The 19,899-nt window shown below is 49.5% G+C and overlaps 1 protein-coding gene and 1 pseudogene across 2 annotated transcripts in view; one reads left to right on the top strand and one right to left on the bottom strand.

The window, feature by feature from the left end:
• LOC309547906 (uncharacterized protein) overlaps nt 1–19,899 on the top strand; it is a gene marked incomplete at its 3' end in the record, with an annotated part of 2,014,734 nt that overhangs the window by 1,637,443 nt on the left and 357,392 nt on the right. The gene's annotated exons all lie outside the window — the stretch shown is intronic.
• LOC309545807 overlaps nt 1–19,899 on the bottom strand; it is a 116,829-nt pseudogene that overhangs the window by 38,798 nt on the left and 58,132 nt on the right. Inside the window, exon 2 of the transcript XR_014226149.1 lies at nt 31–363. The product of XR_014226149.1 is annotated as an uncharacterized misc_RNA (transcript). The remainder of the gene's footprint in view (nt 1–30; nt 364–19,899) is intronic.

Raw genomic sequence — 19,899 nt, 5'->3', positions numbered from 1 at the left:
GACTGGAGGTGGGGATTGGATGGGACTTACCTTCTACATGGACGGTGTACTCATCTCTCTGTATAATGTATTTTGCAGAGTTGAATATATCCACAATGTATATCCCGTCATTGTACAGAGTCACATTGGATATGATCAGACTTCCATTCTCTGACATCCTTGTATTGGGGGAATTTCTGACATCAGACAGATTACATTTCCTGTGATTAGCTATTCTTTCCCAGTATGGAGGAGATTTCTCATAGAACCAGGAAATCCAGTCACATCTCCATCTATCTGTATGGTTGAGGGTGAGATGGCGTCTGATGGGGAGGAGAAGGTCAGATCCCAGCCGGGTGAATATTTCCTCCTGAACACCAATTCCTGCACAGACAGAATACAGATCCCAGTCAGGCCACAGTATACAGTATATACCTCATTACTATGACATTTAATACCGGCGTTATGGGAGGAGCTAGCTGCCATCATCCCACATCATTTTTTTCTGTGTGCGATTCTGCGTCTAATAAAAGTGATCCCAGCAACGGATTCCCCACAGGATCACATTTAGAGGTGGTGGGAGAGGTCCCCCCCGGTGCTGATCCGGATGATGGATAGGCAGGAAGTCAATGAGGGTAAGATGGCCGCCACTCGGCTCTATGACCTTGGAGGACTGGAGAGACCTCTGATGTCACTTCCGGTTGTCAGGAATAAATATTTTTTTTAAGTCAAAGTGCCAAAATATATTATTTTCTTTTGCTTTTAAAGGTAGAGAAGAGATTTGAGGTCTCTACATAAAGAGGAGCTGTCATGGTTATTTCTCATACAAGAGATGTTTACTTTCCTTATAATTCGAATAAAAGTGATCAATAAATAAATAAATAAAAGGGACAGTGCCAAAATAAAAAATAAAAATAAAGAACCAAAAAAATGTAAAGCTCCCCATCTCTCTGTGGTCGCACAGAAACAATCGCATACGCAAGTCACGCCCACATATGTAAACGGTGGATAAATCACACACGCCGCGATCATTAGAGTGAGAGCAATAATTAGAGCGCCAGACCTCCTCTGTAACTCTAAACTGGTAACCAGTAACATTTTATAAAGCGTCTCCTATGGAAATGTTTAAGTATCGTAGTTTGTCTCCATTCCATGAGTGTGCGCAATGTTACAGTGTGACATGTTAGGTTTCTATTTACTCCGCATAACATCATCTTTCACATTATAGAAAGAATTGTGGTAAAAATTTGTAAAATTATATTTTTTACCCAAATCATGTCTTTGAAAGACTGCTGAGCAAAAACAGTGTGACATAAAACATTGCAACAATCGCCATTTTATTCTCTGGGATCTCTGCTAATAAATGTTGTGCAGTCTCTGACCGTCTCCTGTACTAGGTCTGCAGTCTCTGACCGTCTTCTGTACCATGTCTGCAGTCTCTGACCTTCTCCTGTACTATGTCTGCAGTCTCTGACCATCTCCTGTGCTATGTCTGCAGTCTCTGACCATCTCCAGTACTATGTCTGCAGTCTCTGACCATCTCCTGTACTATGTCTGCAGTCTCTGACCTTCTCCTGTACTATGTCTGCAGTCTCTGACCATCTCTTGTGCTATGTCTGCAGTCTCTGACCATCTCCTGTACTATGTCTGCAGTCTCTGGCCATCTCCTGTAGTATGTCTGCAGTCTCTGACCATCTCCTGTAGTATGTCTGCACAGTTCAGGTCACAGCAACTTCAGGAGGGCTGAGCACTGCAGATGTGAACCCACAGGTAATGGTGGGGGTGGGGCAGTAAGCAGAGGACATTGTACATATGTCTCTCCCAGGCATGCGCCTCGGTCTCGCGCCGGACACTCTCACAGTCAGTCAGTCTCGTCATCATCTCCTCCTCCTCCCCCGCCTTACCGCCTCCACCTGTGCCCTGCCCATGGCCCGCCCAGAATGTTCCCGCCACTGCAGCCGCGGCAGCTACCTCCCCCAGCCTGAGCCTATCCACGGTGAGAGTAGCTGTGGCTAGAGAAGAGGAGGACACTCATGGAACTTGTGAGAAGGGGGCAGACCCGGCAGAGCCAGAGAAGGACAGTGCCTGTGGGGACTAAAGGGGACAGGGAAATTGTAAATGACAGTGCCTGTGGGGACTAAAGGGGACAGGGAAATTGGGAATAACAGTGCCTGTGGGGACTAAAGGGGGCAGGGAAATTGGGAATGACAGTGCCTGTGGGGACTAAAGGGGACAGGGAAATTGGGAATGACAGTGCCTATGGGGACTAAAGTGAACAGGGAATGACAGTGCCTATGGGGACTAATGGGGACAGGGAAATTGGGAATGACAGTGCCTGTGGGGACTAAAGGGGACAGGGAATGACAGTGCCTGTGGGGACTAAAGGGGACAGGGAATGACAGTGCCTGTGGGGACTAAAGGGGACAGGGAATGACAGTGCCTGTGGGGACTAGAGGGGACAGGGAATGACAGTGCCTGTGGGGACTAGAGGGGACAGGGAAATAGGGAATGACAGTGCCTGTGGGGACTAAAGGGGACAGGGAATGACAGTGCCTGTGGGGACTAAAGGGGACAGGGAATGACAGTGCCTATGGGGACTAAAGGGGACAGGGAAATAGGGAATGACAGTGCCTGTGGGGACTAAAGGGGACAGTTAAATTGGGAATGACAGTGCCTGTGGGGACTAAAGGGGACAGGGAATGACAGTACCTGTGGGGACTAAAGGGGACAGGGAAATAGGGAATGACAGTGCCTGTGGGGACTAAAGGAGACAGGGAAATTGGGAATGACAGTGCCTGTGGGGACTAAAGGGGACAGGGAAATTGGGAATGACAGTGCCTGTGGGGACTAAAGGGGACAGGGAATGACAGTGCCTGTGGGGACTAAAGGGGACAGGGAATGACAGTGCCTGTGGGGGCTGAAGGGGACAGGGAATGACAGTGCCTGTGGGGACTAAAGGGGACAGGGAATGACAGTGCCTGTGGGGACTAGAGGGGACAGGGAATGACAGTGCCTGTGGGGACTAGAGGGGACAGGGAAATAGGGAATGACAGTGCCTGTGGGGACTAAAGGGGACAGGGAATGACAGTGCCTGTGGGGACTAAAGGGGACAGGGAATGACAGTGCCTATGGGGACTAAAGGGGACAGGGAAATAGGGAATGACAGTGCCTGTGGGGACTAAAGGGGACAGTTAAATTGGGAATGACAGTGCCTGTGGGGACTAAAGGGGACAGGGAATGACAGTACCTGTGGGGACTAAAGGGGACAGGGAAATAGGGAATGACAGTGCCTGTGGGGACTAAAGGAGACAGGGAAATTGGGAATGACAGTGCCTGTGGGGACTAAAGGGGACAGGGAAATTGGGAATGACAGTGCCTGTGGGGACTAAAGGGGACAGGGAATGACAGTGCCTGTGGGGACTAAAGGGGACAGGGAATGACAGTGCCTGTGGGGGCTGAAGGGGACAGGGAATGACAGTGCTGTGGGGGCTGATTCTGAAGGAGACACAGAAGGACAGTACTATGGGGTCTGAAGGGGGCACAGAAGGACAGTACTATGGGGTCTGAAGGGGGCACAGAAGGACAGTACTATGGGGGCTGAAGGGGACACAGAAGGACAGTACTATGGGGTCTGAAGGGGGAACAGAAGGACAGTACTATGGGGTCTGAAGGGGGCACAGAAGGACAGTACTATGGGGGCTGAAGGGGACACAGAAGGACAGTACTATGGGGTCTGAAGGGGGCACAGAAGGACAGTACTATGGGGTCTGAAGGGGGCACAGAAGGACAGTACTATGGGGTCTGAAGGGGGCACAGAAGGACAGTACTATGGGGGCTGAAGGGGACACAGAAGGACAGTACTATGGGGGCTGAAGGGGACACAGAAGGACAGTACTATGGGGGCTGAAGGGGACACAGAAGGACAGTGTACTATGGGGTCTGAAGGGGACACAGAAGGACAGTGTATTATGGGGTCTGAAGGGGACACAGAAGGACAGTACTATGGGGGCTGAAGGGGACACAGAAGGACAGTACTATGGGGGCTGAAGGGGACACAGAAGGACAGTACTATGGGGTGTGAAGGGGGCACAGAAGGACAGTACTATGGGGGCTGAAGGGGGCACAGAAGGACAGTACTATGGGGGCTGAAGGGGGCACAGAAGGACAGAACTATGGGGGCTGAAGGGGGCACAGAAGGACAGAACTATGGCGACTGAAGGGGACACAGAAGGACAGTACTATGGGGTCTGAATGGGACACAGAAGGTGTTATATTCTCCGTGTTGTGAGAGACACAGGACTCTGGTCTGGAACAACGGTTGTTTATTCAGTACTCTCTGTACAGCATTACAGGACAGCTCTGCATATCAATACATCTCTACATGTGTCTAAAGATGGCCACTCTGCCCCTTGACCCTTGTCATCACTCCTGGGTGGAGCCAGCCTTAAAGTGACAGTACATGTGAAACCCTTCAGGTATAACACCTTCCATCCATCCCTAAAAAAAAAAAAAAAAAACACAACAAAACAAGAACAGGCATAAAACAGGAACTAATAATTGTCCCATGCAGTCCTCCAACTCAGGAGATTTACATGCCTTCTTCCACATCCGGATGTGAGAACAGTTTCCAGGGACGCTACAGGGAGAACATGGCAGCGGATCACTTTCAGCGGGCCCGTCGAAAGTCTCGAAACTGGTCTTGCATTTGAAACCGGTCAGGAGGGCGACAGCGTCGTTGAGGACGGGCACCCAGCGACTCGGGGCCGGAGGAAGCAGGGCTGGCCGGAATGGACACCGGCGGGGCCAAGAGGGGATCCCCTAGCTCAGAGGGTGAACAGACCTCTGGATCAGGGCTGGAGGGCTCTGTTGGAGCTGAGTTCAACGGTTCAGAGTCCCCCCAAGCATCAGTCTCAATGCCTCCTGATTCGGTAGGAGCAGATCCTTGAGACACTGGAGGTGCAGCCGATGTAAGGGATTCGGGCAGCTGAGAACGAGGACGCAATTGGTCTGCATGCCTTCTGCAAATGGAACCATCTTCCAGGCAGACCCAATACATTTTGGGTCCCAAAGTCTCTGCGACGATAGCAGGAAGCCAACGAGTGTTGGAAGCGCCATAAGATCAGGCCCATACCTTTTGCTGGGCTGTAAACCGGGAATCTCGTCGCGTTCGACCCTCTTGTCTTGGGACTGCCGTACATGTTCCTGGATCATTTGAGGGCGGAGCATATCCAAAACAGTCCATGGCTGCCGACCCAAAAGAAGTTCAGCTGGAGTTTTCCCAGTGGTTGCATGTGGTGTGGTTCTGTAAGCAGAAAGGAAGGAGTCCAGCTGCTGGGGTGACAGGGACTGTTGTTTACTTGTAGCCACAGTAGCTTTGAAATAGCGTTTGAAGGTCTGTACAAACCTTTCTGCTTGACCATTTGTAGCCGGGTGGTAAGGTGCGGTCAACTTGTGTTTGATGTTGTGGGCAGTCAGGAAACTCTGAAACTCCTGGCTTGTGAATTGTGCACCGTTGTCTGTGACAATTTCTCTGGGGTATCCAAACGTAGCAGCGAGATGTAACAGTGTGGAAATCGTCGCCTTAGTCGTTGGCTGGGTAACAGGAATGACCTCAGGCCACTTTGAATGGGCATCAATAATGATCAAAAAGGTGTGTCCTCTGATCGGGCCTGCAAAGTCCAAGTGTAGGCAAAACCAGGGAACCGTGGGCCAAGTCAAGGGCTGGACGCTCCCTCGAGGAGGGTCTCTTGCAGTTTGTGCACATCCAGCACACGCATTCACATATGTCGTGATATCGGTGTCGAGGTTCGGCCACCACACATAGCCTTGGGCCTTTTGTTTCATACGTGTGCCTCCAGGATGACCAGTATGTAGCAAGTCCAGAATTTGTCTCTGGAAGGTCTGTGGAACGATCACTCGGTCTCCCCATAAAACACAGTTGCCAGACACAGTTAATTCCAGACGCCTACGGAAGTAAGGTTCATAATCCTGTGTGACAGTTGCAGGCCAACCGTACCGTACCCAGGAGAGTATTGTCTTAAGGAAGGTATCCTTGGCTGTATGGGCTGCTACTTCCCCGGAAGACAGAAAGGACAGGCTGGTGTAACGACAACTCTTGACAGGTGGAGAAGAGTCTGTTAATGTCCTTGTCAGACGGGACATGGCGTCTGCATTAGCATTGGCATCATGGCTGCGATACTGGATTTTGTAGCTATATGCTCCCAAGAATAGGGCATAGCGTTGAAGACGGGCCGCAGTCGTCTGGAGGAGTGGTTTATGATCAGTCAGTATGGTGAATTCCCTACCATACAGGTAAAGATGAAACTTCTTAATTGCCCATATGAGCGCCAGAGCCTCTTTGTCAATGTGAGAGTAATTGCTTTCTGCTTTTGTCAAGGACCTGGAGGCGAATGCCACTGGTTTCTCTGACCCATCTGGTAAAACGTGAGATAGCACAGCCCCTAGACCATAGGGTGAGGCATCACAAGCCAAGGTGAGAGGCCTTTGGAAGTCATAGTGCACGAGCATGCATGACGCCAACAGCTTTCGCTTCAAATGCACGTTGGCATGCAGCCGACCAGTTCCATCTGGAGTGTTTCTCCAAAAGCTTGTTTAATGGAAACGGGTAGTGTGTGCTAGATCCGGCAGGAATTTGTGGTAATAGTTCAGCAAGCCCAGGTATGATCGCAGCTGCTGGACGTTGGTCGGGGCTGGAGCTTTTACTAAAGCATCAACTTTGGCTTCCGTGGTGTGTATACCCTCTGCATCCACAAGGTGGCCACAAAACTCCAATTTAGGTACCATGAATTGGCATTTCGCCAAGTTCACTTTTAGACCCTGCTCTTGCAGTCTCGCCAACACAATCTCCACGTTATGCTTGTGTTCCTGGTCCGTCAGGCCCGTGATGAGCATGTCATCTAACAGGCACTGTGTGAGTGTTGATTGTTAGAAACTTGCGGGACGAAGGGTGGACCTCAAACTGTAAATAAGCTTGCCTGAAATCAAGCTTGGTGAACTTTTGACCTCCTGCAAGAGAGGCAAAAATGTCATCTACTCTGGGTAGGGGATACTGGTCTATCTCCAGTTGAGAATTTAGTGCCATGCGGAAATCGCCACAAATGCTTAAGTCCCCATTCACTTTCTTTACTGGTACAACTGGGGATGCCCACTCGCTGTGCTCTACCTTTGAGATGACACCTTGTTCCTCCAGCCGGCTTAGTTCAGCTTCCACACCTGCTCGGAGTGCGAAAGGTACCGTCCGAGCTTTGAAGAACCTAGGCTGGGCATTGGGTTTCAGCCTGAGTCTCACACAGTCATGCTTTATTTTTCCCAAATGGTTATCGAAGACTTGTGGGAATCGCTGTTTCAGGGACTTCACCCATCCCTCTTCAACCCCTGATGGGATGGTCACGGTGTTGCAGGGGTTAATGGCGATGTCTGGCATGCCAAAGTGAGCAATCCAGTCTCTCCCAAAAAGAGGGGGTCCCCCATGTTCTAGGATATACAATGGCATTCTTTTCATCTGACCCTTGTAGGATACCTGTACTTTCACGTACCCCAGTGGGTGGAGTATCTGCTTTGAATATGTCTGCAGTTTTATTGGTGTTGGACGGACAGTTGTTCGGATCAGAAGTTTTCTCCATTGTTTCTGGGTAGGGTTGAGCGAACACGGACTGTATTATTCGTGTTCGTACCGAATAATTGGATTTTTGTTACCCGAACACGGACCCGAAAACTTTACTGTATGTTCGGGTAAAAATCCGTGTTCGGTCGTTTTATTTCCGGGTTTTGAAAAGCTTTGGCGCGCTTTTCATGGCGGGCTTTCAGCAGCCAATCAACAAGCGTTTAACTGGTGTGCCTAAGCCATCCCAGCCATGCCTACAAATGTATCAGTAGCTGTGATTGGCCGTCTGAAGCATGTGACCAAGTCTTTATAAGTTCGAGGCAGCGCCGCTGCGGCGTCATTCTGCTGTTTAGTTCCGGGAGAGAGCACACATTAACGTGCTGCCTGCTGATTAGGGACAGACAGGAAGAAAAAACCATTTGTGTCCGGATAGAATTGAGGGACAGGTCGGAGTGTGTTAGGCAGGGCGAGTTGTAGGCATTTTAGGGAGAGAGTCTGCTGATTTTTAGGGTCAGTGTGTTCTACAAACTACAATCGATATTGCTGTGTGGGGTGGGGTTTGCAGTGACCGATCTACGATCTTAGCAATCCTTTTAGGGAGAGAGTCTGCTGATTTTTAGGGTCAGTGTGTTCTACAAACTACAATCGATATTGCTGTGTGGGGTGGGGTTTGCAGTGACCGATCTACGATCTTATCAATCCTTTTAGGGAGAGAGTCTGCTGATTTTTAGGGTCAGTGTGTTCTACAAACTACAATCGATATTGCTGTGTGGGGTGGGGTTTGCAGTGACCGATCTACGATCTTAGCAATCCTTTTAGGGACAGAGTCTGCCGATTTTTAGGGTCAGACAGTGTGTTCTACAAACTACAATCGATATTGCTGTGTGGGGTGGGGTTTGCAGTGACCGATCTACGATCTTATCAATCCTTTTAGGGAGAGAGTCTGCTGATTTTTAGGGTCAGTGTGTTCTACAAACTACGATCGATATTGCTGTGTAGTGTGGGATAGGAGATAGGCAGGTGTCAGTGGTCCACATCCATTTTGCTGTGTGTGGGCTGCAGTGAACACAATCTTTTTGGGGTGCAGTGAACACAATCTTTTTGGGGTGCAGTGAACACAATCTTTTTGAGGTGCAGTGAACACAATCTTTTTTGCCCACTGAGGAGGAGGGAGAAAAGTATTTTTCTATCAGGCACTGTGTGCAGCATTTTTCCTTCAGCTGTGCTGTGCTGTGCTGAGTGACTGATCATACACTGCTGTGTTCAGTTCACATGTGCTATTATTGAGTGGTTTCAGAAATCATACACTTTTTTTCTATTCCACTATTCAATATACAGCCTTGTGTTAAAAAAATTAAATTGTGGCCTGCAGCAGAGCTGAATGATATTTGGGGTTTTTGGGGTTCATCTCATACTTCTTAAGATTTGAGGGTGCTGCCTGTTCCATACTCCTCCTACTCCTCATTCAGCCTTTTAGGGGTACAAACAATAGTAATTGGGGCCTAGTGTGGTTTTGTAGGTGTGAGATACATACACTTTTTTTGATCATATTTCCTATTCCGCTATTCAATAAAAACCTTTGGGGATCAATTAAATTGCAGGATAGTTTGTGTTGGTACGTGTGAGATCCACCTTTCCAAGTTTTTGGGGTTCATCTCATACTTCTGAAGATTTGAGGGTGCTGCCTGTTCCATACTCCTCCTACTCCTCATTCAGCCTTTTAGGGGTACAAACAATAGTAATTGGGGCCTAGTGTGCTTCTGTACGTGTGAGATACATACACTTTTTATGATCATATTTCCTATTCCGCTATTCAATAAAAACCTTTGGGGATCAATTAAATTGCGGGATAGTTTGTGTTGGTACGTGTGAGATCCACCTTTCCAAGTTTTTGGGGTTCATCTCATACTTCTGAAGATTTGAGGGTGCTGCCTGTTCCATACTCCTCCTACTCCTCATTCAGCCTTTTAGGGGTACAAACAATAGTAATTGGGGCCTAGTGTGCTTCTGTACGTGTGAGATACATACACTTTTTTTGATCATATTTCCTATTCCGCTTTTCAATAAAAACCTTTGGGGATCAATTAAATTGCGGGATAGTTTGTGTCGGTACGTGTGAGATCCACCTTTCCAAGTTTTTGGGGTTCATCTCATACTTCTGAAGATTTGAGGGTGCTGCCTGTTCCAAACTCCTCCTACACCTCATCCAGCCTTTTAGGGGTACAAACAATAGTAATTGGGGACTAGTGTGCTTCTGTACGTGTGATATACATACACTTTTTTTGATCATATTTCCTATTCCCCTATTCAATAAAAACCTTTGGGGATCAATTAAATTGCGGGATAGTTTGTGTTGGTACGTGTGAGATCAGCCTTTCCAAGTTTTTGGGGTTCATCTCATACTTCTGAAGATTTGAGGGTGTTGCCTGTTCCAAACTCCTCCTACTCCTCATCCAGCCTTTTAGGGGTACAAACAATAGTAATTGGGGCCTAGTGTGCTTCTGTACGTGTGAGATACATACACTTTTTTTGATCATATTTTCTATTCCGCTATTTAATTTAAACCTTTGGGTATAAACAATTAAATTGCGGGATAGTCTGTGTCGGTACGTGTGAGATACACCTTTCTAATATTTGGGGCGCATCTCATACTGCCGAGGATTTGAGGGTGCTTCAGTCTGCCTCCTGCCTGTTCCGAACTCCTCCTACTCCTCATCCTGCCTTTAGGGTACAAAAAATTGTAATCGGGGCCTAGATTGTGTTTGTACGTGTGAGATACACCGTTTTGTAAAATTTGTCCTATTCCGCTATTCAATATACACCCTGTTTGAGTGTAAAAAATTAAATTGCGGGATAGTCTGTATCGGTACATGTGAGATACACCTTTTTAAATTTGTTTGGCGCATCTCCTTCTACCGCCGAGGATTGCAGGGCGCTTCAGTTTGCCTCCTGTTCCCAACTCCTCCTACTCCTCTTCCTCATCCTGCCTTTAGGGTACAAAAAATTGTAATCGGGGCATAGTCTGTGTTTGTACGTGTGAGATACACCGTATTATAAAATTTTCCTATTCCGCTATTCAATATACACCCTTTTGGAGTGTAAGAAAATTAAATTACGGCATAGTCTGTATCGGTACGTGTGAGATACACCTTTTAAATTTGTTTGGCGCATCTCCTTCCACTGCCAAGGATTGCAGGGCGCTTCAGTTTGCCTCCTGTTCCCAACTCCTCCTACTCCTCTTCCTCATCCTCCCTTTAGGGTACAAAAAATTTTAATCGGGGCCTAGTCTGTGTTTGTATATGTGAGATACACCGTTTTTTTATCCTTTTTCCTATTCCGCTATTCAATATACACCCTTTTGGGGTAAAAAACATTAAATTGCGGCATAGTTTGCATTTTTGACTGTCAGATACACCCGTGCGATACTGTTGTTGTTTTGTTCCACTATTCAATAAACACCTTTCTAGGGCAAGATCATAAATTACAGAAATATGAGGAGACCGTCAAATAGGGGCCGTGGCCTGGGTCGTGGTGCTGCTGGTAGAGCTCCTGTTGCAAGGAGAGGACGTGGTCGATCTGTGCCAGCTACACGCACAAGTGAAACACCTTCCTTAAGTGTTAGTAGGCGACACAACTTGCATCAGTATTTGGTAGGGCATCATACGCCTCTAGAAGTGATGAGGCCAGAACACAGAGAGGCGATAGTAGATTGGTTTGCTGCTGACAGTGCCTACAGTTCCTTCATATTGTCTCCCACCCAGTCTACTGCAGAAAGGTCAGAGTTGGCACCTGCAGCCGATGTCCAACCGTCTTTCACCTCACCCCCTTGCAAATCAGGCAAGCAGTCTGAGCCCCAAGCCATACAGCAGTCTCTTCTTCTTTTTGAGGACTCTGTCAGCAGGGTTTCCCAGGGCCATCCACCTAGCCCTGCCCCAGAAGTGGAAGAGATTGAGTGCAGCGAAGCCCAACCACTCATTTCTCAAGATGAGTACATGCAAGGACCATCGCAGCACGTCTCCGATGATGACGAAACGCAGGTGCCAACTGCTGCGGCGTTCAGCATTGTGGAGACCGACAAGGAGGGCAGGGGTGAAGACTGGGTGGAAGATGATGTGAAGGACGATGAGGTCCTCGACCCCACATGGAATGAACGTCATGCAGGTGACCTGAGTAGTTTGGAGGAAGAGGCGGTGGTCGCACAGAGCCACCAGCACAGCAGAAGAGGGAGCAGGGTGCAGAAGCGGAGCGCCCGTGCCCTAGACACTACGCCTGCTACTGCCCAACGCAGCAAGGGAACGAGCGCACCAAAGTCAGCTCAAAGGAGTTCTCTAGAATGGAAGTTCTTTAGAAAATGTGCTGATGACAGGACACGAGTGGTTTGCACCCTGTGCAATCAGAGCCTGAAGTGAGGCATAAACCTTCTCAACCTGAGCACAACCTGCATGATCAGGCATCTAAGTGCAAAGCATGAGCTGCAGTGGAGTAGACACCTTCAAAACCAAGAAACGTCTCTGGCTCATCCTGCTTCCTCTTCTGCTGCAGTCTCGGCCGCTCCAGCCACATCTGTAGTGATACCGGCACCTGCCACCCCGCAAACAGAGGATCTGTCAGCAACACCACCACCTGGGTCACCAACCATCTCCACAATGTCCCATGGAAGCGTTCAGCTTTCCATCTCCCAAACACTTGAGAGGAAGAGGAAGTACCCCCCTACCCACCTGCGATCGCTGGCCCTGAATGCCAGCATTTCAAAATTCTTGGCCTTTGAAATGCTGTCATTCCGTCTGGTGGAGACGCACAGTTTTAAAAACCTTATGTCGGTGGCTGTCCCACAGTACGTCGTGCCCAGCCGCCACTACTTTTCCAGGCAAGCAATCCCTTCCCTGCACAACCAAGTGGGGGAAAAAATCAGGTGTGCACTGCGCAACGCCATCTCTGGCAAGGTCCACCTAACTACCGATACGTGGACCAGTAAGCACGGTCAGGGGCGTTATATCTCCCTAACGGCACACTGGGTAAATGCAGTGGCGGATGGGCCTGAGGCGGATAGCAATTTGGCGCATGTCCTTCCACCACCGAGGATTGCAGGGCGCTTCAGTTTGCCTCCTGTTCCTAACTCCTCCTACTCCGCTTCCTCATCCTCTACCGCCTCCTCATCCGGACAGCGTAACACCTTCACCACCAACTTCAGCACAGCCAGGGGTAAACGACAGCAGGCAGTTTTAAAACTTGCCTGTTTGGGGGACAAACCACACACCGCGCAGGAGTTGTGGAGGAGCATGGAACAGCAGACAAATGAGTGGTTGCTGCCAGCGAGCCTCAAGCCCGGCCTGGTGGTGTGCGATAACGGTCAAAATCTCATAGCAGCTCTGGGCCTAGCCGGTTTGATGCACATCCCTTGCCTGGCACATGTGCTGAATTTGGTGGTGCAGAGGTTCCTTAAAAACTACCCCGACATGTCAGAGCTGCTGCAGAAAGTGCGGGCCGTCTGTGCGCACTTTCGGCGTTCTCACCCTGCTGCTGCTCGCCTGTCAGCGCTGCAGCGTAACTTCGGCCTTCCCGCTCACCGCCTCATATGTGACGTGCCCACAAGGTGGAACTCCACCTTGCACATGCTGGAAAGACTGTGCGAGCAGCAGCAGGCCATAGTGGAGTTTCAGCTGCAGCACACATGCGTGAGTCGCTCTGCGGAACAGCACCACTTCACCACCAATAACTGGGCCTCCATGCGAGACCTGTGTGCCTTGTTGCGCTGTTTTGAGTACTCCACCAACATGGCCAGTGCCGATGACGCCGTTCTCAGCTTAACTATCCCACTTCTATGCCTCCTTGAAAAAACAATTCGGGCGATGATGGAAGAGGATGTGGCACAGGATGAGGAGGAGGAGGAGGAGGAGGAGGATGAAGAGGTAACATTTCCAAGGCTTTCAGGGCAGTCATTCGCAAGGGGCTCCGAGGGTGGGTTCCTGCACACACAAACGCCAGGGACACAATTGTCCAGCAGGGGCACAGTTCTGGAGGATGAGGAGGAGGAGCTGGAGGAGGAGATGGAACCATGTTCACAGCAGGGTGGCACCCAGGCCAGCTCATGGCCATCACTGGTGCGTAGCTGGGGGGATACAGAGGACACGGACGAAACACCTTCCACAGAGGACAGCCTTTCGTTGCCTCTGGGCAGCCTGGCACACATGAGCGATTACATGCTGCAGTGTCTCCACAACGACCGCCGAGTTGCCCACATTCTAACTTGTGCTGATTACTGGGTGGCCACGCTGCTGGATCCCCGTTAAAAGGACAACGTACCGTCCTTAATTCACTCACTGGAGCGCGATCGCAAGATGCGCGAGTACAAGCGCACGCTGGTAGACGCCATGCTGCTGGCATTCCCACCTGACAGCGGGGCCACAGTGGAAGCACAAGGCAGAGGAGGAGGAGGAAGAGGTCGCCAACGCAACCAGGGCACCGCAAGCACCTCAGAAGGCAGGGTTAGCATGGCCGAAATGTGGAAAAGCTTTGTCAGCACGCCACAACAAACAGCAGCACCAGCAGCTCATATGGAACGTCTTAGCAGGAGGCAGCATTTCACCAACATGGTGGAGCAGTATGTGTGCACACGCCTAGACGTACTGAATGAGGGGTCTGCCCCCTTCAACTTCTGGGTCTCCAAGTTGGGCACATGGCCTGAGCTTGCCCTCTACACCTTGGAGGTGCTGGCGTGCCCTGCAGCCAGTGTATTATCTGAACGGGTATTTAGCACGGCTGGGGGCGTTATCACAGACAAGCGCAGCCGCCTGTCCAGAGACAATGTGGACAAGCTCACGTTCATTAAAATGAACCAGGCATGGATCCCACGGGACTTTTCCGTACCTTGTGCAGAATAGTGATGAATACCGACCTTACCCAGCCATTGTTCCATTTTTGCTCTTTCTCACTCTTTTGGGGTGTACCCTCATTTAAAATTTGTGAAAAGAAGCAGTGTTGGCTACCTTGTCCTCCTCAGGGCCAGATTAACGTAGGGGCTATTGGAGCTGCAGCTCTAGGCCCTTACCTTTATATAGGCCCCAGGTTGGCCATATTCACTGTTACCGCTCTTCTGTCACTTGTAAACACAGAAGTCTGGCTTCTATGCTCGCTTCCCCAGGCAGCTCCCTCAGAACCTCCCCACACAGCATGAAGGCCGGACAAGGAAGGACAGTTGCCGATGCATGGATGTGTTTATGGGCTTCAGAGACAGCATCCCATGTGGAATTAGGCATGCATGGCTGCACCCTTCCTCCACTGGGTGCATGCCAAGGCATGGCCCTTAAGGCCCTTCAAAATCCTCAGCACCAAGCCCATGATGCTCTTAATCCGGCCCTGGTCCTTCTCCACCGCCGCTTCCACCTACACCGCCCATAGGTGTGCGCAGCCTATTGCATTAGGGTGTGCACCCCAAAGTTGAAATACACATGCATGTGTTTGCCTACATGTACATGGCCCCGATACATTACTTTCCCTGCTGGCAAAGAGAAATAGAGCAGAGCAGGTCCGAGGGAGATCTTTCCCATCTCCTCACTGGCAAACAGAGCGATAATGCTATGTGCCCTAGGTGATTAGGGTGTGCCCAGGTACACCCGGCACACCCTGTGCGCACGCCTATGACAACGCCACATCCACCACCACCTCAATCTCCCTCCTACTCCAAATGGGCCTCGTCCTTCAGAGATGAAGAACATTGTTTTATTTTTCTGGGGGTTTTTTTTGTTGTTTTAAGTTATTTCCCTATCCACATTTGTTTGCAGAGCACTTGCCATGCTCTTAATTACGTTTTGCTGCCATTTGCAGCACTCTAGCCCTTTCCATTGGTGTTTTAGAGCCATTTTAGTGCCTTAAAGTTCGGGTCCCTATTGACTTCAATGGGGTTCGGTGTCCGGGAAAAGTTTGGCACGGACCCAGACTTTTTTTTAAAGTTCGGCGGACCCGCCGAACACGGACATCCAGGTGTCCGCTCAACTCTATTTTTGGGTGATAACTGAAACTGCTGCTCCTGTGTCTACATCCATCTTGAGTTTCTTTCCTTCCACGGTTACCTCTACAGTCATTGCTGAGGGTGCTGAATGCATATGATGTATGTCCAATCTGTGGAGCACTTCCTCATCCTCTGATTCCGATGACGATGTACATCTTCCCACCATATATGCCTTTGTCCTGGTGTTCAGAGGTTGTTTATTTCGCACCTTCTTACTTCGGCAGACTCGTTTCAGATGGCCTGCCTTACCACAATTATGACAGAGCTGATCCTTAAACCGGCAGACTTTGTGATCATGGTCTGTATTCCCACAACGGTAGCAAGCTGACGTCCAGGCTGGTGAGGTTCTATATTTACAGTTTGCTGCTGTTGGCTTGACTGCTGTTCTGAAAACTTCCCCTTTAACCTCTTCCCTTCTACTCTGGGGGTTCAATGCCTCTGTATCTTTCACAGCCATTTCCATCACTGAAGCTATCTCAATTGCCTTTGTAAGGGTAAGGTCTTTCTCTGTTAACAGTCTCTTTTGGCTAGACTCACTATTTAGTCCCATGACAAACTTATCCCTCAGTGCAGTCGGTAAATACTCCCCAAAAGAACAGGTTGAGGCTAGTCTGCGAAGGGCGAGCACATAAGCCTCAATATCTTCACCTGGCTGCTGCTGCCGCTGATAGAACCTGAACCTTTCTGCAATCTCTAGTGGTTTAGGCTGGAAGTGATTCCCTAACAGTGTCAGGAGCTCTGCCAAAGTCTTAGTTGCTGGTTTTTCAGGGAAAAGGAGATAAGAGTGTCATAAGTCCTAGCACCAACCAGTGTCAGAAATACTGCTACTTGCCTGTCGCCTGGGATGGCATTTTCAGCAAAATATTGTTCTAATCTCTCAATCCAGGAGCTCCACATTGTCTGTTCTCCATCAAATTCCCTTAATGTCCCGATCAATGACATTTTCCTGCTGGGCTCTGTGGGTGTTTGTATTCCTGACAATCCAGAGTTTTTTTTCTTCCTTTCCTTTCTCACACGGATAGTAACCTTGTAAATCCCATCCTCGTCGCCACTGTTATATTCTCCGTGTTGTGAGAGACACAGGACTCTGGTCTGGAACAACGGTTGTTTATTCAGGACTCTCTGTACAGCATTACAGGACAGCTCTGCATATCAATACATCTCTACATGTGTCTAAAGATGGCCACTCTGCCCCTTGACCCTTGTCATCACTCCTGGGTGGAGCCAGCCTTAAAGTGACAGTACATGTGAAACCCTTCAGGTATAACAGAAGGACAGTACTATGGGGTCTGAAGGGGGCACAGAAGGACAGTACTATGGGGGCTGAAGGGGACACAGAAGGACAGTACTATGGGGGCTGAAGGGGGCACAGAAGGACAGTACTATGGGGTCTGAAGGGGGCACAGAAGGACAGTACTATGGGGTCTGAAGGGGGCACAGAAGGACAGTACTATGGGGGCTGAAGGGGACACAGAAGGACAGTACTATGGGGGCTGAAGGGGACACAGAAGGACAGTACTATGGGGTCTGAAGGGGGCACAGAAGGACAGTACTATGGGGGCTGAAGGGGACACAGAAGGACAGTGTACTATGGGGTCTGAAGGGGGCACAGAAGGATAGTACTATGGAGCTTGAAGGGGACACAGAAGGACAGTACTATGGGGGCTGAAGGGGACACAGAAGGACAGTGTACTATGGGGTCTGAAGGGGGCACAGAAGGACAGTACTATGGGGGCTGAAGGGGGCACAGAAGGACAGTACTATGGGGGCTGAAGGGGACACAGAAGGACAGTACTATGGGGGCTGAAGGGGACACAGAAGGACAGTACTATGGGGTCTGAAGGGGGCACAGAAGGACAGTACTATGGGGGCTGAAGGGGACACAGAAGGACAGTGTACTATGGGGTCTGAAGGGGGCACAGAAGGACAGTACTATGGAGGCTGAAGGGGACACAGAAGGACAGTATTATGGGGGCTGAAGGGGACACAGAAGGACAGTGTACTATGGGGTCTGAAGGGGGCACAGAAGGACAGTACTATGGGGGCTGAAGAGGGCACAGAAGGACAGTACTATGGGGTCTGAAGGGGGCACAGAAGGACAGTACTATGGGGGCTGAAGGGGACACAGAAGGACAGTACTATGGGGTCTCAAGGGGGCACAGAAGGACAGTACTATGGGGGCTGAAGGGGACACAGAAGGACAGTACTATGGGGTCTGAAGGGGACACAGAAGGACAGTACTATGGGGGCTGAAGGGGGCACAGAAGGACAGTACTATGGGGGCTGAAGGGGACACAGAAGGACAGTACTATAGGGGCTGAAGGGGACACAAAAGGACAGTGTACTATGGGGTATGAAGGGGGCACAGAAGGACAGTACTATGGGGTATGAAGGGGGCACAGAAGGACAGTACTATGGGGGCTGAAGGGGCACAGAAGGAAAGTGCTGTAGAGGGTATATGAAGGTGGGCAGAGGAGGACTCTGCTGTGGAAGGGTGATGTAAAAGGTGGCAGAGGTGGACACTGATGTGGAGGGTGAAGTGGGGCAGATTAGGACACTACTGTTGGGGGGGAATTGGGGGTGTCTGCAGCCTCTAAATACCTCCTGTACCATGTCCGCGCAGCCTCTGACCATCTCCTGTAGAACGTCCGCAGTCTGACCTCCTCCGGTATCATGTTCGCAGCCTCTAACAACCTCCTGTATGATGTCCACAGCATCTGACCACCTCCCGTATCATTTCCTTAGCCTCTGACCACCCTCAGGTAAGTGACAGCGCTGCCAGGCCAGTCTAAGGGGGGTCACTGATGTAAGGGCTGGGTGAATACAATGATGTAAGGGGGAACTGATATAAAGGTTTCCCCCTTATAGCAGGGAATCCCCCCCTTACCTTAGTGTAATTAATCTGTGGAAGGTGGTCTATGGTCACCAGAGCCCCCCCCCCATCAGAGTTCCTGATATTTCTCTCTACATCAGAGTCTGCAGGATTCTCCCCTTACAGTGCAAAGGGGGAACTCTGCGGACCCTGATGTAAAAGGGAACTCTGATGTAAAGGGGAATGCAGTGGACTCTGATATAAGGCAGTTTCTGATCACCAGAGCACCCACTTAAATCAGAGTTCCCCCTTAAATCAAGATCTGCAGCATTTCTCTTTATGTCAGAGTTACACTGTAAGGGAAATCCTCCACACTCTGATATATGGGGGAACGCTGTGCTGGCTGGGTTATATTAATCTGATCTTCATGTGACTTTTGTTTAACCTAAACACATTGCTAATAGCACTATCTACATGTTTATAGTTTAAGTATTGATATTTGCACGGTTTAGCACTGAAAACAGCCTGTTTATGTACATTTTTGCACTGCCAGTAAAAAATTTGTGCCGTCCGTAAATTTTGGACGTTCTGCCAGTAAATTTCCCTCCGGGGGGTTGGCAACACTGCTTACCTTCTACATGGATGATGTAATCATCTCTCTGTATAATGTATCCTGCAGAGTTGTATATTTCCACACTGTATCTCCCATGATTGTACAGAGTCACATTGGATATGATCAGACTTCCATTCTCTGATATCCTTGTATTGGGGGAATTTCTGACATCAAACAGCTTACATTTCCTGTGATTAGCTATTCTTTCCCAGGATCCAGGAGATTTCTGATAGACCCAGGAAATCCAGTCACATCTCCATGTATTTGTATGGCGGAGGGTGAGATGATGTCTGTTGGGGAGGAGAAGGTCAGATCCCGGCTGGGTGAATATTTCCTCCTGAACACCAATTCCTGCACAGACAGAATACAGATCCCAGTCAGGTCACAGTGTACGCTCCCCTCCCCCCTCATATAACACACATTGATGGACAGGGCCGCTGTTAGAAATCATGGGGCCCCATACGGCCTACCTGACGGGGCCCCCCCCTCGGTCTCCATACAATTGTGGAGGAATGCTGCTCTAGATTTCAAAAATCATTTTTCCACACATCTCCGTGTCACCAATGAAAATCCATATAGTAAGAGAAAAAATGATATTTATATATTTACCAAAATTGTGTAAAATAAAAGAAACAGATGAATAGGAACAGGGGAGGACTGGCAAGGGGGGCAGGGGGGCAATTGCCCCCCGGGCCACTCTGGAAAGTGGTAAAAACTAGTAAAATGGCTGCACTCAGGGCTGGATTAATGTAGGGGCCAGGCACTGTATACAGCTGTCAGTCCAAAACCAGGATACATGGATGGTGAGCTCATTCGATGGTTCAATGGGCCACTTGACTGGACTTGACCCCCAGGCCAAAGGC

The sequence above is a fragment of the Pelophylax lessonae genome, assembly GCF_965119305.1.
Source record: "Pelophylax lessonae genome assembly, chromosome: 2".
NCBI classification, from domain to species: domain Eukaryota; kingdom Metazoa; phylum Chordata; class Amphibia; order Anura; family Ranidae; genus Pelophylax; species Pelophylax lessonae.
Note: the sequence above shows the minus strand (reverse complement) of the source record. Positions and strands in the feature narration are given on the sequence as shown.